This window comes from Camponotus vicinus, unplaced genomic scaffold (assembly GCF_025532165.1).
Source record: "Camponotus vicinus isolate PSW18456_S1 unplaced genomic scaffold, iyCamVici1.0 SCAF_6, whole genome shotgun sequence".
Classification (NCBI taxonomy): domain Eukaryota; kingdom Metazoa; phylum Arthropoda; class Insecta; order Hymenoptera; family Formicidae; genus Camponotus; species Camponotus vicinus.
This window is the reverse complement of record NW_028141978.1, coordinates 3,288,745-3,310,713: the sequence shown is the minus strand read 5'-3', so window position 1 is coordinate 3,310,713 and position 21,969 is coordinate 3,288,745. Positions and strand designations below refer to the sequence as shown.

Sequence of the window (21,969 nt, the reverse complement as noted above, 5' to 3'; positions counted from 1 at the left end):
TCTCTTTCTTGCATGTCAATTAAATTTTTATCGCAGGAAAACAACGCGGAATGAGGCATCGCGAATAGAATAGAAGCCGCTTCTTTATTAATTACATGCCGATATCTTTTCGATCGAATCACGGAAGAACGAGAACATTATAATGCGGCTTCCGCGGATTGCAATTTTGCGACACGCTCTGGCGGCTTCCCGCCACGCTGGAAATGTCGACTCGTTGCACAACTAATTAATAGGTCGATCGCGTATGCGAAGCCATTCGCTCGCGCGTGATTTTATAGCTGCGCGTGAATCGATCGCTAACAATAATTTACGATTATACCAAGTATTTTAAAGTTAGGCATCCATTAAAGCGCTACTTAATAATTTGCATTATAATATTATCATAATACTTGGGGAAGTTTTAAATAATTCGTATCATTTGCATATAATGTGAATGAACAATTTTCTTTTTCCTTTTTTAAATTTAATTTTTGTTTTAATTTTTTAAATTTAAATTTAATTTCAATTTTTCTGTATCGATTAAAAATTTCTAAAGCGAGTTGGACATATCTTTGTCCTTCCTTTCGACTCGCGCTTTCGAGTTTAGTCGATTAGTGTCGGGCGTGAATTGTCAAAGTCGCGTAGGCTGCCACGGAATGACACCCGACTGCCCACTTGACGTATAATTCACTTTTGCAATCGCAATGTTTCGATAAATCGGTCTCTGGACGTGAAATTGTAGTAAATTCTTGTTCGCGTAAATTAAATAAAACATGCGTTATATATGGATATTTCAGTACTTTTTTGCTTGACGAATTTTTCTATTTACTTAGAATAAAGAGACGTTTCGTTTCTCATTATATTTAAAAAATTTTGAAACCGTCTTATTTCATGGACTTGTAATTCCGCATTTATTAGAATTCGCATATAATGTGGATGTGATAAAATGTGGTGATGTCATATATAATCTATATAAGTGGGGCAATTTTTTTAAGTGCGTTTGCCAATTACCTTGCCTATTGCACAAAATTAGGTCGTTGAAATAAATATACAGATATAGTTCATCAAGTTCAAAGTATGTCCAAGTAAGTTCTAGCGGCGAAGCCGTTTCCCGTGTTTTGCGCCATGCTAAGATAAACTATTAATTCCATTTCCAAGTTTCGACGTCTTATTGCAGTTTAAGATTTCCACTTATTGTTGAAAGAACTTAATGCAAAAATTATAATTAAAAAATTATTCAAATTTGTTGGACAAGTTGCAATATACGTACCCACATTTTTCAATGCATTCTATTCGATAATAATGAAATTGAAAATACTACTAATTATATACACTAAGAAAAAAAAATTGTAAACTTGACTAAATATTTTCAGCTAATTATTATCTTTTAATTGAAATATTGCAATATTTAAGTTAAAAAGATATGTTAGATTTAATATGTCGTATTTAATTTAAATACTTAAATATTTCAATTAACAAAATAATTCGTTGAAAATATATTTAGTTAAGTTTACAATTTTTTTCTCAGTGTAATTATAATAATAAAGTAATAAAAAATAGAATTAGAAAATAAAAAATTTACAATAGTTTACCGCGTCAAATGTGGGATTAAAGACATGTAAAAAAAATGGACCATGTAAGAGGTGTCTTTTTTCCTCCTCTTATTCTCTCCGCCGACTTTATGACGTTCGTGGGCGGACTGAAACGTGAAAAGCAAACGATTCCGTATTTGGTGGTGTTGTCGTTGTGCGTGATTCTGAGAGCCGCAAAAAAAAACAGAACAACGACGTGTACAACAATTCGTAGCGTTTCGATCGACGGATCAAAAGAAAGAGCGTGCGATTGAAAATCGCGGCAAAAGAATGAAAAAAATAATGAATCAAGCGCGATTTTTCGACGGTCTTTTTCCGACCGACTCTTTCGAGTTCTCTCTCGAGTCACACATATTCTTCCATTCCCCTTCGAATCACGGAATCTTTGCGGAATCTTGACGACGGCGAACGAGAGGCAGTAGGTGATTCACTCGAAAAGTAATTAGTAATTCAGCAGCGCGTTAAATCATTTCCCGGGTACACGTTGGGACCGTTAAAGTCTGCAACTCGAGCGCACGAAAACTGTTAAGATACCGCAGATGGTGCAGTGTGATGTATTGTCAGCATTATTACTTACTGAAAAAGCCCTCGACAGTCTTTTAATTTCTGTCGTTTGGTACTATTACGTTTGACGCAGTGGACCATGTGCTTGTTACTCTGTATTGTACGAAATTGCTGCAAAATTGTGCTACGTTATAACGAACGAAAGCCAGAGTAAATATTTTTTTTATTGTCCTCTCGTTAACTTTTTATTCGAAACGACGAGGAATAACTGCAATTGACACCGTTATCGAGTTGCTCGTATCATCGGTTACATCCCACTTTATCGCTCCAACCAATCGATGGAACGCATTTCCCCTCTGATATCCAACCAGAAAATAACGCCATCAGGAATAAACATGCTGATTCTTCGCCGGTTGATAAATTGCAGGAAAATTTCTACCATGATAAGGCAAATTGCATAATTCCGAATAAAACCTAGTTCACTGTAGGTACACATTTTCTCTCTACGTAGAAAGATGTAAAGCATGCTGCAATTTAATTTAGACATATTAAATTACCCTCTGAACTTTGCTCCGAAATCCTGTCGCGCGTTACGTAAATTTGAGATGAGCTTATGAAACGTCGCGCCTGTTTTCCCTGCGGTTTTATCGGATGACTGCAACTGGCTGGATTTTAATTTCTTGCCTTCGGCTTTTACCTGTACGCTGTGCATATTTGCGTGGGTGCGAGTGGGTGTGCAACACCGGTTCACGATCGACTCGACGCGTTTTTTCTTCATGCTCGCGAGAACGATAAATTTTCTGAGGGGGCGGATTAATTCCGAGGCGCTCTACTCTTTCGAATAATATTATTGCCATATTGTTTAACTTTAATCGCTGAATTTAAATAGAACAAGAAATCAGAGAAACTTTTTTACAGAGAAATCTTGTCGCACGGCTTTGAATTATTTCAAGTGATTTGGGGAAGGATACGCCTCATCATTTAAATGTCTTGATACATGATGAACGAAGTGTTGCACGAAGCGCGTAGTTTCGGAAGTTACCTCGACCGTTTGCGAGGTAATCTTATCTAGAACCCTTGTCTTATCTGGAAAGACCATAATCGGCTCAGGACCCATCGCTTATGTATCTACCCCACTGTTTGCGCGGGTTTATCGCTGTCATCCGTAGCGAATATCCAAAGCGAACCGCATGTCACGCCATATTTGCATATCCATTCAAGGGGCGGCGTGATTATAGCACCGACCGCGCTATTGTTTGACCACGAAATGCATCCGCAATATTTTTTTTATCGCGTGCTTTACCTTTCTTCGACGACGGCTGTCTCAAATGTAGGTAACCTTCGAGATAACTTTATTTCGTTTTTTTACAGACGCGTAAAATGTATCCGTGCAATTATAAATTCGCAATTTTTTTTATACTTATTATTGTACTTGTACTTTGGTAAACAAAAAAAATAGTCGAACAAAAACGCGAGTAATGCAGCTGCGCTGCAGCAGGAAGACTGCGGAAAACGTGATGCAAATGTAAATAGGCGCACCGCGATGACGACGGAAATACAGGGTGTGCCGTGACTGACGTTGTTCGTTGAAACGCTACCATTCAGTAAATTTTCAAGACGTCTTTGGACACGCCTGCTTGTGCCTATATTTAAATAATGCTTAAGTATATTATATACATGTACATTATAAGGATATTTAAAAAGGAAGAGGTCAGGTAAAGTGTGCAAATTTTTTTTTAAATAATTAATCGCAATATGTATTTTAGAAGCATGCTTATTATCATTTCATGTGATAAATTTATTCATTCGGTCTCTTTGATTTTCTTTAGAAACATTTTATCTACAGGAGTATAATTACGTTAATTTAATTTGCTTGTATATTGCATTTTACATTCGCAAATGTACGTCGCGTTGTACATTTTTGTATGAGAGTTAATTAAACTCGGTCGCAAGATTGATTAAAATTGAATTTTTAGATTAATCGCCGGTTAGGGAGATGACTCGACAAATTTCGGTCACTACGCCATAATTAATTTGCGAGGATTACCCATGAATGTTGCGAGTGCGAAAGTGGCAGAGATCTCACATAAATCACGAAGAGCCCGGGATTATAATTTGCGAAGTCGTAAGTGTATCTAATTCGTTTGTGAAATTCGCCAATTATAATAGCGATACTTGGCGTGCAAATGTTCGAGGAACAATCGATTCATTTTTTTTCGCGATTTCTCCTGCCTTTCTTATCCTTATCAAGAGGGGCAATTATTTTAATTAAAAGACCATTTTTAATATCATTTGTTTAATAACACATACGTCGCAATTATTTGTTATATATGTAAATATACGTTAGAGAATTACTCTTGGATTAAAATTTCAAAGAAGAATGCTTTTTTTAATTTAATAAAATCTGGCTTTATTAATTATATTAACGTGTCACCTCGAGACTCAATCGTGTGTATAACTTGAAATGTAAAGTAAATGAATACGATTTTAATTAATAATATTGATTTTTTTTAATTCATATGATGTAAACTAATTAAAATATCATTCATGCCTTCTGAGACACCGTGTATATGCGGTGTTCGAAGGGTTAACTAGGTAATCGCCGTATTTTCCAGTATCTTTATGGCAGTCCCGGGATAGCAAGGAAGCAGCCTAAACAAACCTTCGAATATATACTCGCGAAGTCTACTTTACACGAAGCGAATAAGTTCTCTCTTCGAGGTAGGACCACCGGCTCTTTGAAGCGTAAATATAGCGCACAAAACTGCGCGCCCCGAGACTTTACCGCGAAGTGAATGGCGAATGTTCTTCTGTCTTCCGGCTTCCCGATCGTCGATTCATATGATTTTTATTATAGCACACGCGCCATTTTTTTTTACTTTCCCCGCGATCTATTTTTATACAGATCGAGTTCAAAAGTACAATTAAAATTCTCCGCTATTACGCTTAAGTTTTTCAAGTGAAGCAATTTTAGAGAGATGATAGCTTAATATGAAGTCTTTAGAAAAATGCAATTTATTCAGAGGATACACGTATAGTTGAGGAAGTTAGTTCGCTTGTTAGCAAATTGGAGTACCATGATATAGCTATATAATATTATGCCACTGGGTGCTCAAGCGAGATAAGCAGAAAATTAACTCGAGAGAGAAATTAAAATAAAATTCAAATAAAATATCGTGTGACTGAAAAATACTGAATTGAGGGCAAGTCTGAATTTATGATGAGAATACCGTTTACCGTATACCCTGCGACAAAATAAATTTTAGCGTCCAGCATTATCATTGTCGAGCGAACGAGCGGCGCTAATTATGGTCCTGCGAGGAAAGGAAGTCGTGCGCTGGGCGTAACAAATCTTTATAGCGCACAATAGAAGTAGCAGAAACATACGTGCGGTATGTGTATAATGATATGCGCGAGGCGTATATGCCGTTTATCGTAAGCGCGCACGCACGTACGCATGCACGCATGCACGGGAAGAACTGCAAGTTTCATTTCGCCAGGCGGTAATTCAGGTCATTGACTCATCGACGAGAATATTTGTTTGGACGTCGTTGAGAGGAGGAGAGAGATGGAGGAAAAAAAATAGACTTTTATGTTGCGTTGTTTTTCGGAAAGATGGGTCGACTCAAGGATGTATCATTTAATCTACATGCATCGGGGTCCAAGAATAGCCCGATATTCGGAGAAATAAATTGGCTACATTTCAAGAAGATGCGACAAACAATGGTACATGCTTGTTGTGCATGCACATCTGTATACGTAGTGATAATAAAGCGATATTTTCTTGAGGTGGAGAAACTATTTGGCCGTGTTTCAGAAAGGTAAATGATAGCATGAGTATCTCAGAAACTACATAGTAGATGGATAATTAAAGGGTTAATTAAAAAGTTATATTTAATACTGAGAATTAGGAAGATAAATGAATAATTAAACAATTCTATAATTTATTTTTTTCAATTATTTAAATTGCAGCTTTCAATTTATTCAATTAATCAATAAATTTGACGATAATGAAACTTATGATTTATTGATAACGATTAATCATCGTTTGTGTTGACGAGAAACATGAAAGAAAGCGGCACAATTTACGAGAAATCGCGGAAGAAGAAAAAAATTGCAAAAGGCGACACTGCATTCGAGATTTTTATCGGAATCGCGCACAGTCTTCGGGTCGTTAACCCCCCTCTGCAATTAACGAAGAAGTGGACATGCTCAGACGGTCCTGGCTTTAAACGATCATTGCGTTCAACGAAGAAGAAGAGAAACGAGAATATCGTAGATAAGATCGACTGGAATTTCCGGTCGCGCGATCGCCTACCGTTCTTTCTTTCCTTCTGGTATTCTTTCCGGAATTATCGAATCATCGAGTAACACCTTCAATTCTCTCCTCCTGTGACGATTGGATCTTTTTGAAAGTGATCTCTTTTAATTTTTCGATATCGTGTTTGCTTTCTCATGTGGATATGAAAAATGTAATCAAAACGTTCTATCTCTCGCGTGGGATCTTGGAAAATTATTATATTATATTAAATTATTATATTATTATATTAATTAATATATTATTATATTTATGAATTTTTTACAACATTTTTCATTATGTTCATCATTTCGACGTACAAGCTGTACTTCGACAGCGCAATTTTTGACAGGCGTCCTCTCGTTTATCTTTGCATGTCATAGTTACACAATAGACGTCAGTTTACTGCCTTTATTGCGACCGAGTTCGATGTATATGCGTCTTCATAATCGGCATCGAGATTGAGAGGATTAATCGAGGGCATCGACTAATCACTTTTGCGCGGCTTAACGAGCCGTCCCGTTCCTCCTTGGCTTGGTTTCGTATCATATCGTATTGTTGCATCGAAAGTCGCTACGACGTATATGCACCGTGGAATCTGGGATACATGCCGGTCGTTCGACAATCCTGCCGGCGGAGAAAAGTAGAAAGTCGCACATGTTTACGGGCTTTACACGTTAATCGGACGTGAAACGCATGGCCACACACGCGGCTCGCACGCGAGAAGCCGATCGTTCCGAATGAGGGCCTCGTTAACGCGGGCCACCCACTAACGATTTTTTATTCCGCGGAAAAACCAGTATGCATGGAATGCTATGGGTTCTCAAAATCTGAAAAGTCTGATATTAATTTATTCTGAATTTTTCAAATTCGTAATACTCGTAATCTGACAACTGTCATAAATTTCTTCTTATTTTATCTTGTAATAAATCGCATGATTAGATTAAAAATTTGAAAAAAATCACAAGTAAATATTAAATAAAAATTAATTAATTTTATCTTGTAATAAATCACATAATTAGGTTAAAAATTAAAAAAAAATTATAAGTAAATATTAAATAAAAATTAATTTATTTTATTTTGTAATAAATCGCATAATTAGATTTAAAATTTTAAAAATCAAGTAAATATTAAATAAAAATTAATTAATTTTACCTTGTAATAAATCGCATAAGTAGATTAAAAATAAAAAAAAATCAGAAGTAAATATTAAATAAAAATTAATTTTATTTTGTAATAAATCACATAATTAGATTAAAAATTTAAAAAATCATAAGTAAATCTCTATATTAAATAAAAATTAATTAATCTCGAATAAAATTTTCTCTTACATCATAAAAGACGCATACATAATTTTCTTTATATAATTATACATCGTAATATTATACGAAATTAGAGATCGGAGGATGGGGGTGGAGAAATTGGTGACTTTGCCAAACAAAATGAAAGGGAGAGAATGCAACTATAGCGCTGCTTTCTGGTTGAAATTTCATCATCTCTAATTTGCTGATGCGCGGAACGCAAATTTCGATTGGAATTTCTATTAACACATTTTACGCGCGCTTATCAGAGAAGATTATACACCTAGAGATTGCAGTAAACTTATCACGGTAGCTTTGTAATCGCGGTCACACCGTGGTCTCGTTTCTTCTCGGTTTCAAGTATCAAGGAATTCGCCTCGGACAATTGTAAGGGTCTTTTATCGATCGCGAGAAACATTGTCGCGATTAGATAGCGTTTTAATCCGCGATCTCGTCGCGGGATTTAGAAAGAGAGAGAGTTACTCTAGTGATTGTTGACACGTATCTTTACGACCGGGATCTTTCAGGTCGTGACAATTTATGGATGTACAAGTGCAATGCGATTGGGTCAAATAGGTCAACTTGGTCTTTGAATTTACTCGCGAAAGAATATTTAAATTCTGTTCACGTTCTATTTAAATTCTATCTGATGTTTGTAAATTTGGAATATATTAGAATAATTATTCAGAAAATAATATATTTTCCAACAATGTTTCGAAACTAATGTTCAGTTATTAAAAGATGTCGATTATTCATTTAACGATGATTATGAAAATACAGGAAAATAGCTATTAAATTTTATCGCAAGAAAATATTATCCCTTTATTGCATTCTGCTACCAATGTAAATGCCAGTGCAAATTACATTCGTTAATAAATTGTCGCGCTTTGTTACTCGACTGTTGTTGGTTAAATCGTAGTTTCACAGTGATGCTGTATTCTAGTGATTTAATTACCAAGTTAGAGCACATATTTTCTGTTTTCATTACGAATGAGAGTTTTTGAATAATTTTCATGTCCATTGCTTTTACACAGAACAGCTTTCGTTAAACTTTACTTATTCGGATTAATAAATTTCGTTTATTACATAGATTAATGAATTTAATTACATAAATAATAAAATAAATAAAACTATTTATAATAAAATAAAATTATTATTGATTAAGAGGCTGCTCGCACGAAATCAGTAATTTTTTGCGAAATAAAATAATATATAATTTTTCTGCTTATTTTTTCTCAATTTGATTGTGAGTTAATCAAAATGTATCGTTAAATTACGACTTGCTCATGTTAAATTAAAACACTTTATGACTAATTCCAGCTTTCCTGTTAAGCGGTTATGAGAAAAGTTATGATAGATCATAACGTGTTACATTCAGTAGATAAAACTTTTTTACTTATGTACAAAAATAGAAGTCGCGTGTCTTTCGTACAAGTGGACGTGTCTTTGTAAAACTCCATCACGGATATATTTTGCACGAACATTTGTTGTAATTGATCTCGATGGTCGCGTCTTCATCCATCTAATGAATACGAGGGAAAAATGAGGCGAGAATCGATCCTGCATCGTCGACGGACGTGAATAATCACTTTCACATTTAGCGGAAGGGAGAGGGATCTCTTGGTGCCTCGATCGCGAAAGGACTTTAACGAGTTCCGTGGGATGAGACGGGCTCTCGCGGTCGGGATTTTTATTATACGAATTTACCGTGTCGAGATGATATTCACGACAACGCGGAATGACTTTTGCTTATTGCGCGTAGGCGTTCTCAGGAGAATTACCGTTTGTAATTAGCCGCATGAATCAAACAGGCTACTCTTACGAGGAAAGGTGGCTTCCTTGCTGTCGCTGTTCATTAATCGATTCCTAATTACCATGCGTAAGATGAAATTTATACATGGAACTAATCTCATATATGATATTAATCTCATATAGACGATATGTAAATCTCCGTATCAAGCGTGATACACATTATTTTATTTTAAATTAATTCTTTTCATTAAATTAGAGATTAAAGTGAATGTAAATAAAACTAATATTAAATCGAATATCATTCATTTTTACTGAAATTATTTTTATATTAATGGTGTATATAATTTCACTGATAAGACCAAGATTTCTTATTCAGGTTGCGTCAAGTAATTTTTCTTGAAAAATTGGATCTATAAAGTTAACATAATTTATCATATCTTACATTCGCAATTCAAAGGAACATGAAACAACACTGTTTTTTAAGCAAAATTTTAGTCTGATGAGAAAAGTTTTTCCGGAGTAGTTAGTTATGTAATGCCGTTAATTACGTATTGCTCGTTAATTATTTCCACGCATGGAATCGACGAGTGCACGAGCCAAGGTAAAAACTTGCAATACCGTAGTCTTGATAGGATGATCATGACCGTGGCGACTCGTAGCTCGTCTTTTTTATGCCGAAGAATGATCGATCGACGGTAGCTTCCCCGTTGCTCAACCTTCTTCGTTCAAATCGGCCATCGCGAGGATTCAGGTCCCAATCCATCAGCATCCTCGATTTACGATGCGCGACTCGTACAGTAGTCGATCGTCGATTTTTCATCGTCATCATCTTCTTCCGCGAGCGAGGCTAAAATAAAGAAAAACGGACTGTCGATGCGCGGAAATCATCAGCTGGAAATTTTTAATACAAACGCGCCCGCGCGCGTTTAACGAAGTCCATCATAATTTGCTGCGTTAATTACGGACGAAAATGATGATTACGTAAGTACGTCGCGGTACAGTTAACCTAAGCGGAATAGCAACTGGTATAACAAACGCAGCCGGAATATCACGATGCGGTAATATATAGTTAAATTTAAAAAATGACTCATTCATCTCGGTAACTTTTTAATATTGATATCCCCCTTCTTTTCTCGATGCATATCGAGGTTGAGATTTTATTAAATAGTGTAATATTAATTTCTCTCTCTCAGCAGTTTGCAAATTTTTTTCTATATTTTATTCTATATTTTTTCTATATTTTTTTATTCTCGTGCAAAATTATATATATTTTTTTAAATAATTATTTTAAATAATTTAAATTATTATAAATAATTATTTTAATATTTATTAATATCATAATTTAAATTTAATTAAATAATTATTATTTTTAAATAATAATTTTTAAATAATTATATTATATATTTTTTAAATAATTATAATAATGTGTATATATAATTTTTATATAATTTTTTCTACATGTATATTGCATGTGACACACATTATCTGCTGACATAAAGATTTTTTTTTTTTTTTAATTTTTGTTCGACTTTTCTTATATCAGTGAATGGCTAGGATACCGTAATCCATCCTCTTGGCGCCGTCACTGGCCTCTCGCGTCGCGCAAAAAGTGCATTCCACATCGAACTATCGACATCCTAGTGCAAATCGCGACTGGTGTTTGCCATCTTCGGGTGCATTTCCTTTGACGCATACGTGCAATCGTCGGCGATTGCGTTGGTCGGGTTCGAAACGGTTAACGTGGCCATCGACGCGTGGATCGCGGCGATCCACATACGAAACAGTGTGCGAAGTTCTTTCCTTCGGTTTCCTTGGAACGTTGGACGAAGTCGGCGAGCAGTCCTCCCGGAGGTTTCTCTTCGCGACGTTCGCGCGCGTTTCGCTCCAAACCGATAACGAGAGGCGAAAAAGGTACCGATCGCGCGAAGCTAATGAGCGCGGAAGTAAGGCTTTTTTGTGCGCGAGAAGATCCTCGATCTGAATGATCTGGATACCGCGGCTGTTTGCGGTAAGTTAGTTTTGGGATTGATAAGCCCCAAATTGAGAGACATTGAAGTGGTATATTTTCGCAGTTTATTTTATCTCGGCACGTGGGATTAAATTTTTTTTACTTATTTAACATTAAATGTACGACACTAGATTCATGAGCAAAATTACAGAAACCATTACTATTATTTCTTAGCAATTTATTTTTTGCTGATTTTTATTAGTGGAACGATACGAATATATATTCAACATTAATAAAGTCAGCCAAAATTCCTAGAAAATAATAGTAATGGTTTCTATAATTTTGCTCGTGAAATCTGAAACTTGTCAAATTGACGAGTTCTGTAAATCTAGTGTTAAATATGATTATGGAAAAATCTCAAGAGAGATATTATTATCTGATAATCGTTATTATCTTAATTTTATTTTTCCTCTTTCTTTGCATATAATCTTTAAATATATCTAATAAATTATAGATATAAATATCTATAACTAAATATATCTATAATATATCTATAAATAATTAATTTAAAGTTTGTTAAACTTGAAATGATTCTAAATAAGAATAAAATTGCTCTTTCTTAAGCATATTTACAGTTTATTCTTTAACACATTGATTATAAAAAGATTCATTTTTTAATCATTCTCAAAATTTTTCCTTTCTCATAACGATTTTTCTTTTGGATCTACATGAAGGAGCTTTACAAAATTTTTGACATTGCTCATCATTGCTGAATCATGTACATCAAAAAACAATATAGCGTTAAATCGTGTTACGCGATACAATTGGTCACGACGATTGTCGACCATGTTTCAGTTTGCCTTGCTACTGTCGACGATTAGGTATCTGATACAATGCTTCCCTCGAGAATAATTAATATTCAACAATCGTGCTGTTCTCGCCCATACCGTTATTCTCTCTCTCTCTTTCTTTCTCTTTCTCTCTCTCTCTCTCTCTCCCTCCCTCCCTCCCTCCCTCTTTCTCTCTGTTTGCCTTTCTCTCTTTTCGGTGACGTATTGTCCATGTTACGTTAAAAGTAGCAATAACGTGACTCGTGGAACAATTTTTCGGCAGAACTATCGATCTCGGCAGTAATATCAGGTCAATATGTAAATTGCAAGCTATATTTCACTGATGTCGGTATTAAATCAAAGCGCGGCTCATTCGATGATAAAAAATGTTCAATTTCCGTCGATTCACCTGTCTTTGTATATTTCCCGATTAAAGTTCGGCTCACGCGTTCCCTTGTCACGGACAATCTTATCGCCGTTGCTATAAAACTGAGCTGATAAACTGATTTCTTCTCCTGTCATAAAAAACGGGGAAATCGGGGATACATTTGTGTGTGTAAATTTAGAGCTATAAATCTATGCTTATAATTTTTAAACATATATGAAATCGAATTGATATATCTGATACATGATATTATTGAATATTTATCTGTGAAAGAGTCATGTAATTATATAATTAATTTCGAACATTTATTTAAACATTCATTTACGAAAAATATCGCAGTAATATATTTAATCGTAAATGCAAGATCTTATCGAGAACACGAATAAAAGCTCGTAATATTTCACGTAATAACATGTAAAAAGATCGAGAATGGGAATTAATCTTAACTCTCCTTTTTATGCAATGAGAGCAGGAATGTCTTCGGGATGGATCGATACATGGTTGCGAGGACAGGTTTGCGTTACACGATGCTGCGTCGCATCAGCTGACATACATATTTGGAGAGCAGATGGGACATCTATCTAAATATCATAAGATTATGCATCAGCAACAATATATACTCGCGATTTTCTTATTCCAAGAGAAATACGATCATTTGTCCGGACCGATTGACAAATGATCGATTTCTAAATTCGTAACATTTATCTTCAATCATTTATTGCGAAGTGAATTTTTTTCCTTTAGTGTTGCGATTGTTTGAGATATACTTGGTATACATTTAAGGCATATTTCAACACACATTTATACACCATTCCTGGCAGATTGCCTTAAGAGGATTTTAAAAGAGATTTTCCCCGACGTTTTTGACCTACCCCATATCTAGACAATTTACATAAAGCGATTTGTACCGTGTTTAAGGCGCACTTTCTCATGAAATGATGTCAGTTTAAGAATGGAGAGGAAAAAAAGGTGCTTTTTTAAAATATTTTCTCGATATTTTCAAACTCTTCTTAATCTATATTATTCGCCAAAATTCGATTAACAAGAGTATACATAATAGATAAAATTAATATCTGCCACTAAATTGAAATTTTAGATTGGCTATTGGTGATAATTCTCTCCGCTTATCCGGATCATGGAACATTTTCTTGAATCTGCAGTTTGGAAATCAATGCTGCAGTTGACCTCTCTCGCCAACTGTTTTATATTTGGTCTATATATATACATTCTGCCTTCTGCTCCCGACATCGATCTGTCTAGAGTTGCTACTGCTGCTAAGTTCGAATGCGATCTCTTGTTCCGATCGTTTGTCGCGTTTATTTCTTATTTGTCGGAAATCTAAAATGTATTTTCTCGACAAATATTTACAAGTTTCTTCTCGATGTTTACGAAACGATAAGTGAAAGCGAGGACATTATATTTTATATCCGTATTTTTATTATTTTTTTGTAATTGAAGTCACCTTTTTAATCCTGCCATAAAGATTTTAAATATCATTATGTTTGTAAACTTAATTTACCGGAATATTATTCCTAAAAAATTACTAAATTGTAAAATTAAATTATTACACCATTTGTAAAGTCGAATTTACGAAATAGATCTATTTTTTATTGCGAGATATAAATAAACATTACATTTTAAATATGTTATTTAAATATTATTTGATCGCGAAAAAATAGATCGAAATCACTAGATTTGATTGAACCGCAGAAATGGTTCGGACAGCATGGTCCGGTGGGAATTTATTGGCATGATTATTGGAGCTTGACATGAAATCACGTTTTCATAATAATAGAGAGACGCAGGTGGAAATGGGTCACACCACAAGATTAAGTTTATCACCTAATCTGCATGGGCAATTATACCGTGTCATTGAATAGTCGATGGCTTGTTGAATGGCGGTGCGGGAAGTGAAAGCGCATTTTTTTAAATTGATTAATTTGCCGGTTAATTATCGCAATAATATCGATTATAGAGAATGACATAAACTGCAAGACATTTAAAAAAAATGCAAAACAGCTGTTTTCATTTTCCAAAATTGAATTATAAAATAAATTATAAAATTGAATTATAAAATAAATATAATAAAATTGAATTATAAAATAAATATAATCGCGAGCTTTTTTTTCTTAATTTTATATCGTTCTTGTATATCTTACTATTAGTATCTTCCGTCTTGGAAACTCTCAGAGTTTTCCCCCTGTCGCTCAAACTTTGTTCCGTTGAGTTAACGTTATCAGCTTTCGCAGGATTGTTTGCCATGTTCGATTTCTCACCGAGAACCCTCACCGTTTCGATTCGCCGATAAATTCATCCATCCCAGCATACGAGAAGAGCTGAAAAATCGCATCGTTGGAAACAAAGAGCCACTGTTTTTTTCAATCAATAGAAACACAGCGCGAATTTTCAATATTCAGATACTAGTAATAGCTTCACATAAATCTGTTTTTCTTTAAACGTAATTTTATTAAACATTTATGACATAATAGCTTTTATTATCTTTTTAAATTATGAAAGATAAAAATAATAATTTTTACAAACATAATCGTATAATTCTATAATTAATATTATTTTAATTGGAAACAATGCGAGATAATATTTAAAATATGACATACTTTTTAATTAGTGTGATAACAATAATTTTATATAATTAAAATTTAATATAAAATATAATTTTATATAACTAAAATTTAATATAAAATATAATTTGATATAACTATAATTTAATATAAAAATAATTTTGTATAACTATAATTTAACTTTAATTATATAACTATAATTTTGTTTCTTTTTATGATTATATAGAGCTATGTTACTCTTTCTACATTTAGTCATACACTGCGTCACAATGACGTGTTTCACCTCGAGTAGCATCTGCTCCATTCTTGGCGGTAAGAAGCAAATAATACGAGCGAATTCTCGACGCTATTGAAAAATCGATAACGCTTCTCCGATTCAATATCATATAGAACTGGTCAAACCGACACAATTTCATAAAACTTTATTGTGTCGAGATGTGGCGGGTGAAACTGTCATTGGGACACGGAATATGGTTTTAAACCATTCAGCGAGAAAATAAACGCACGTTTTACGCGTGAATTATTGTTATTGTCGAGCCATTTCGTGCGAGATGATACGAGCGAGAAACAAGTTCGTCTTAAAAGTCAACGAATGGACTATGTTATTTTACTAAGGAATTATATTGAGACATAATTGTTGGCTATGATCTAGTAAAATATTGTTACTGCATTTTTTTATAAATACAGTGCAATTGTTTATAAAAATAATAGAAGTTTAATACAAGACAGTTTTAATACAAAATTAAGACAATGTTAGATACATAAAAAAATATGTCAATTTATATCATATATAAAAATATTTTATTATCTATTAAAGCTCGATAAAATCACATTTCATAAACTTTTAATTCTGGATATTAAATAATATATTGGATATTAAATAATAATATATTGAATAATATTTTTTGTAAACAAGCAACGATTTCAATTTTTGTTTCATCGAGAAAAGATAACTTCAACGATGAGACATTTATTCATTTTTTGCATATTTTTGCGAACGACCCAAAGCCAATGTAGGATTTATTCTGGTTCAAAGTTTCACGCGGAAAAAGTGCAGACGTCGTCCAAGACAGGAAGCCGGAAACGGTTTGTTTGATTGCACGGCGAGCACTTCGCGTAGAGTATCCGATTCAATCCTCGCATCTTTCTTTGCCTTTCTTTCTGACGCTTGTGTCGACAAATTCGAGACTGCGAAAGTCTAAAACGCGTCTACAAACAATTCGCAGATCTCTTTTTGTCGCGACGTCAGACGACGCCAATTTTTACAGACGTCTTTTTCACTGTATACTTGATTCAATAAACGTATTTAAAATCATTATAAATTCACGATATCAATTTATGAAACATTTTGATATTTTTTGTTAATGAATTTTTTTTCAGTTTTTAGGTAATATTATTTTTTAATAATTTTGTTTTCTATTGTGGAATTTCACAAAATAATCTAATTTGTATATCTAAATATATTATTTTTTTAAATATATTAATTTTAATCTATCTGTATAATATCTAAATATATTAATAAGATTATTTATTTATTAACGATAATTATTTTTATAACTATCGTTTATTAAAGGAATTAAAGGATTTTTTTTATTTTTATAATAAAATTTTCTTTTGTTCGATTGATGGCTAACACAATAAAATTTCACTTTACAGAATCTCATGGAAGCATATTTTACAATATTCAATTTTACGCGAATCGCAATTTATTTAATGCTTTGCTCGACAGACATTTCCTGAAAGAGTTGCGCGTCAGCAAAAAAATATCTTGCCTCTCGAGTGCACTGTATATATTCCCGATAGGATTTCAAAGAATGCCGGAAATAAGTCACGGGTTGGGTAAAGAGAAAAGAGGAATCAAGCGGAAGTAGAATTGGTTTCAATCTTCTGCTAATTTGCTATTATCCTTTTATTCGCAATTGAATATTTGAAGAAACAAAATTACCATCATCGTTGAAAAACATTTAGTGAATTTTTCAATTGTGATTTGAATCTTCTTTTACTGCTCCTTATATTTTTATGATAAATATTTCAACTTCTTGAACTCGCTTATTTTTAAAGAACTGCAAATAATCGAATCAATTTTCTCTTCGTGAAAAAGAAAACAGACGAGAAGTTACTAACAGATGAAGTAACTAATTTAATTAAATCATCAGTTTGCTGCGTAAAATATTTATTTTTCCTGGATGCTGCGAGGAATTCGAAGTGCATCTTCGGGGAATTGCCAATAAAATTGAAGAAATCATATTCGTCTTGAACAGACAGTTCTCTAAACATGGAGTTTGAGAGAGATCCATAGACTCTCGTAATAGCTCTCACAAGTGTTCATCTGGTTGCGTAAATACTACCTTATTCTATTATTGACGAACCTATCGATCTACTCATAACTGTAGACTAGATAAAATTCATTTTTCAAGTTAGAGAAAGCATGTGACATTCTTCATGCAAACAAAAATTCTTCTATTATAAATATATTTAAATTACGATATATTTTTATATCATAATACAATTAATTTTTTTCCAGAATTGGATTAAATTTTTTATTTCCGGATTTTCGATAAATTCGAAAACAAGATTTTTAAAATATAATATATAAAAGATACTTTTTTAAAAAGAACGTTATACATATGTCAGCTAAATATGTGTAAGATAATTTGACAACAATTGAAGGACATTAAATCTTATTGCTTTTCTAATGATTTAATAACGAACGTTAAATTATTAGGTACCGTTCCTTCACGATTTTACGGCAATTGACGAAAAATGCTTGGCGATGCAGTTGGCGAACAGAATGCTGTTTTAGACGGAGGAGAGCCCGTTCTACGGGAACTTATTTCATCGCCATGGCAGCTCGTTTCTCGAAACGACCCCCGGTATTACTAGTACGCGACACATTCCGTTTGTACGCAATTACGATGTATTTATTGCATGTTTTCATTCACACCTTTGCAAAGTGTCACATATCCGCGAGAACTTTCTTCACGGTGAAACTAGGTAGAACGCATGCTAATTAAATAAACCAACGGCCTCGCCGGTGACGATCGATGTTAATTTAACCATGATAGAGTGCGAGAGAGAGAATTTTGGCATTTTAATTATTATATAATTATTATAGTAATCATTGACGCCAGAAAAAAAAATTTGATAACTGAAGATCTTTACTCCTTTATATGTCAACTGCATTTTTCGTGTAACACATACTTTTCGCTTTATTTACAAACTTGTCATATATTACCTATGTATTATTCGTCATATATTGATATTCTAATTTTTATAATTATTATAATAATCATTGACGCCAGAAAAAAATTTTATAACTGAAGATCTTTATTCCTTTATATGTCAACTGCATCTTTCGTGTAACACATACTTTTCGTTTTATCTACAAAACTTGTTATATATTACCGTATATTTTTAACGTCATATACTGTATTATTAGTAAGAAAATTATAATTTATTTTATACTGTTTGAAAAAATTATTTTTTATTGAACTGTATAATAATACACTGTCACTTTACACCTGTAAATTTTTCTTTGGATGTTTATATGTAATATCTATAATATTAATATAGTATAATATATTTATAATATTTATTTTCTTTGGCATGAATGTGTTGACTACGCCATTGGTTCTAATCGCGAAATGGGAAACGTTGCGGATAATCCGGGCTGCATCGTCTTTCACCACGTTCGCTTTGCGGATGGGATTATATCTGCCGCGGCCTTATATTACCCGACCTAAACCGCGCCTATAAACGTACGTTCACGTGCCACGCAAGTAGCCCGATAAATTCCACGGGATACACGCAGCCGAGAAAACACATCGAATGAAAGGCCGCGAATGCAGGTGCTTGCAGCGGCCAACGCACGAGATGACTGAGCGTATTCGATCAGGAATTTTATGTACGTCTTAAGGTACTTTTCTCTCCAAAAATAACGAGAACGAGAAAGTTTCTGTCAGTTTTTCAATACTTTTTGCGCGGATCTCTCGGAATGCTGGTTGAAAAAAAAGAAAAAATTATTTATTAAAATCGATATGCGTTTTAATGTTTAAAAAAATGGGTTAAAAATATAAAGGAGAAAGCGTACGTTACGATGTTTTCATTGTATTTATTAGCTTGACATTCTGAATAAATTTAAATTCTGCTTTTGCGGAATATTTTTGCTAAAAAATCAGGAATTATGGATATTATTAAAAAGCATATGTTATACATATATTACACATTTTATTGAGCAAGTAGAACCTACTGTTACACGTGCTACATTTTACGATTATATTGTATTTATTATCATTTCCTATTTTATACTCAGGTACTTATCATACACTACTGTATTTCTTACATTTCTCGACGTGGCGAAATACGTATTTTTCTTCAGTTATGACATCACGTGGGCAATGCCCATGGCCGGAATCCATATTAAAGAACTTCCAGCGTACCACGGAATTTCAGATTATATTTCTCTGGCATTAATTCAAATAACAGATTTATCTGGTAGAGATTTTGTATTCGGTGCATATACGCTGCATAATAATTTAATTTATTCACTGTATTTATATTCTCAGTATTCGAGATTGGTCAATATTATATTTTAGACGCATTATGTAATTAAACTTTGCAATGCTTGAAAACGAGAAAAACCATATTATTCCATGACCTGAAGCAGGAAAAAATATTATTTCTACGCAAGTATGTGAATAATTTGTTTAAATTTAAAATAATATTAATTGTTGATGCAAAATATATTTATACAGATTGTAGAAATAATTCTCTCTATAAAATATATGTAGGTGGTCTATAAATTGCATTAACATTTAATTTGCGTGCCACGTTCAAGCAATTAATTCCAAAAAGGAAGATGGCTAAAGCGGTAAAATGATTTAAGAGTAATTCAAGTCATTAACGAGGGGATACATATGACTGAAATACTTGGCTAACAAAGCTTAAACTTCCTGCTGTCTGATTATTAGACTGTATTATCTCTGTATGACACGATTATTATCTTCTCGATCAATGTTATCGCGTCTCTATTTCTATAATTTTTGCTCGTTTTCGATAATTAAAGTTCTGTTCTGTATTTTTTTATTTATTTCTTTATATATTATTTGAGATGTAAAAGCACATTATACTCTGACAAATGAAAAATAATTACTATTAATAATTTTATTTACGTCAGGAATGAAATCTCGCAATTGAAAAATAATATCCTCATTTTTGTCAAGATAATAGAATTACATGGTGAAAATTTAATATCAGAGCTTAAATATGTCACACAAAGCTCTATAATACATTATTTTGGGATTCATTTACATAAATGAAAGCTAAAGTCTTTGCAAAATTGTGTTTCTTCTGTGTTTTCATTGCGAAACATAGATCTGAATCTTAACGAATGCCGATGGCAGATTTCGAGCTAATAAAACTCGATGACGTGACTGACGGTCGTGGATCATCGAGCAGAGACCGTCTCCTCATGATGGATCGGATCAATCGAATCTAAATCGCCTTCCGTAGCACAGCATTCCGTGTCGTATCATCACAGTTAGTTGTTAACGTGATGACACGGCTTCTTTTTATAGACGAACGTAAACGTCTTACGTGCACATGTGTGCGTGCATATGTGCGTATGTGCATTACTTCGGTGAGTCGGCTCCTGCCAGACATGTGTGCCAGTTTACATATGCAAAGCGTATACAAGGTAGCTCGAAGAGATGGCACTTTAGCTTTGGAACTTTCCGATCAATCTGAAATTGAGTTTTTGTAAGCTGCATCCGAGATATTAATAGCTTTCGAGTTGCGAGGAATTTGTAAGTAAATTTTTTCCGCAAATTAAGTCTCGAAATTAGAAATACATGGATAAGAAAATTTTAATCTTTATTTAAAAAAAAATTTCAGCAAATTCGAACAGAATATTTTAGTTTATTACAAAAATATAACACACAAAAAATATGGAACATATCAACATTTTTGTCAAATAAATAGAAAAATTTATAACCGACAGAAAGAATGATAGCTTTCGGGCACTCTGTATACTTGCATTACAAACAACATTTTCAATTACGTTGCACATGTAACACTGTTGTCAGAAAAATACAACGCAAATAAACGCGATAGAAATGTCAAAGTGTTTCGAGTTTGCCGGATTATAGGTCAATTCCGAGATCGATTTCGAGCTGATTCCTCTGTTTCTCCACAATTTCTGCTAATGATGCTATATAAAAAACCGAAGGCAGGTTAATAGCATAATTATGTTTCAATCGAGTGATCATAGATCGATAGAGAACGGAATAATCTATTCGCGACGTTGATCCAGAAATGATTACGCGAATCGTTCTTCCAATTGACAATCAACTCAACTACTCGACAAGATTATGTAATGAAAGATACCATGTTTAAGTAACATTTTATGTTACTATTCGGAAATATTACTAATGAAGAAATTTTAATTACAAAGATCCATATCATATTTATTTTTTATTTGTACTAATAAAAACAGCTTATTTTTTATTCCATTATTCTTGTGCAAACAAGCAGCCATCTATTTGAAATTTAAATACATTTTTTGGATAGTACATTTTTTGCATGAATTTTTTAATCCATGATGGGTGGTTAGATCACATTCAAATATTTTATAAATATTCATATAATAAATATTTAATATTTTACATCTTCCTAGCATTTTTTATTTGTAAGCGGCATTTTTTTCACTTATATTTTATTAAGCACTAAAATTAATTCTAAATTTACGTATTTTGACATGCAAAAATCATCACATATTATCGCAATTAATTAAATGGTGAAACAA

General features: G+C 33.3%; 1 protein-coding gene across 10 annotated transcripts in view; it reads left to right on the top strand.

The window, feature by feature from the left end:
• The window catches only part of Patronin (calmodulin-regulated spectrin-associated protein patronin), a 56,826-nt gene that overhangs the window by 10,294 nt on the left and 24,563 nt on the right, over positions 1–21,969 (top strand). The window lies entirely within an intron of this gene.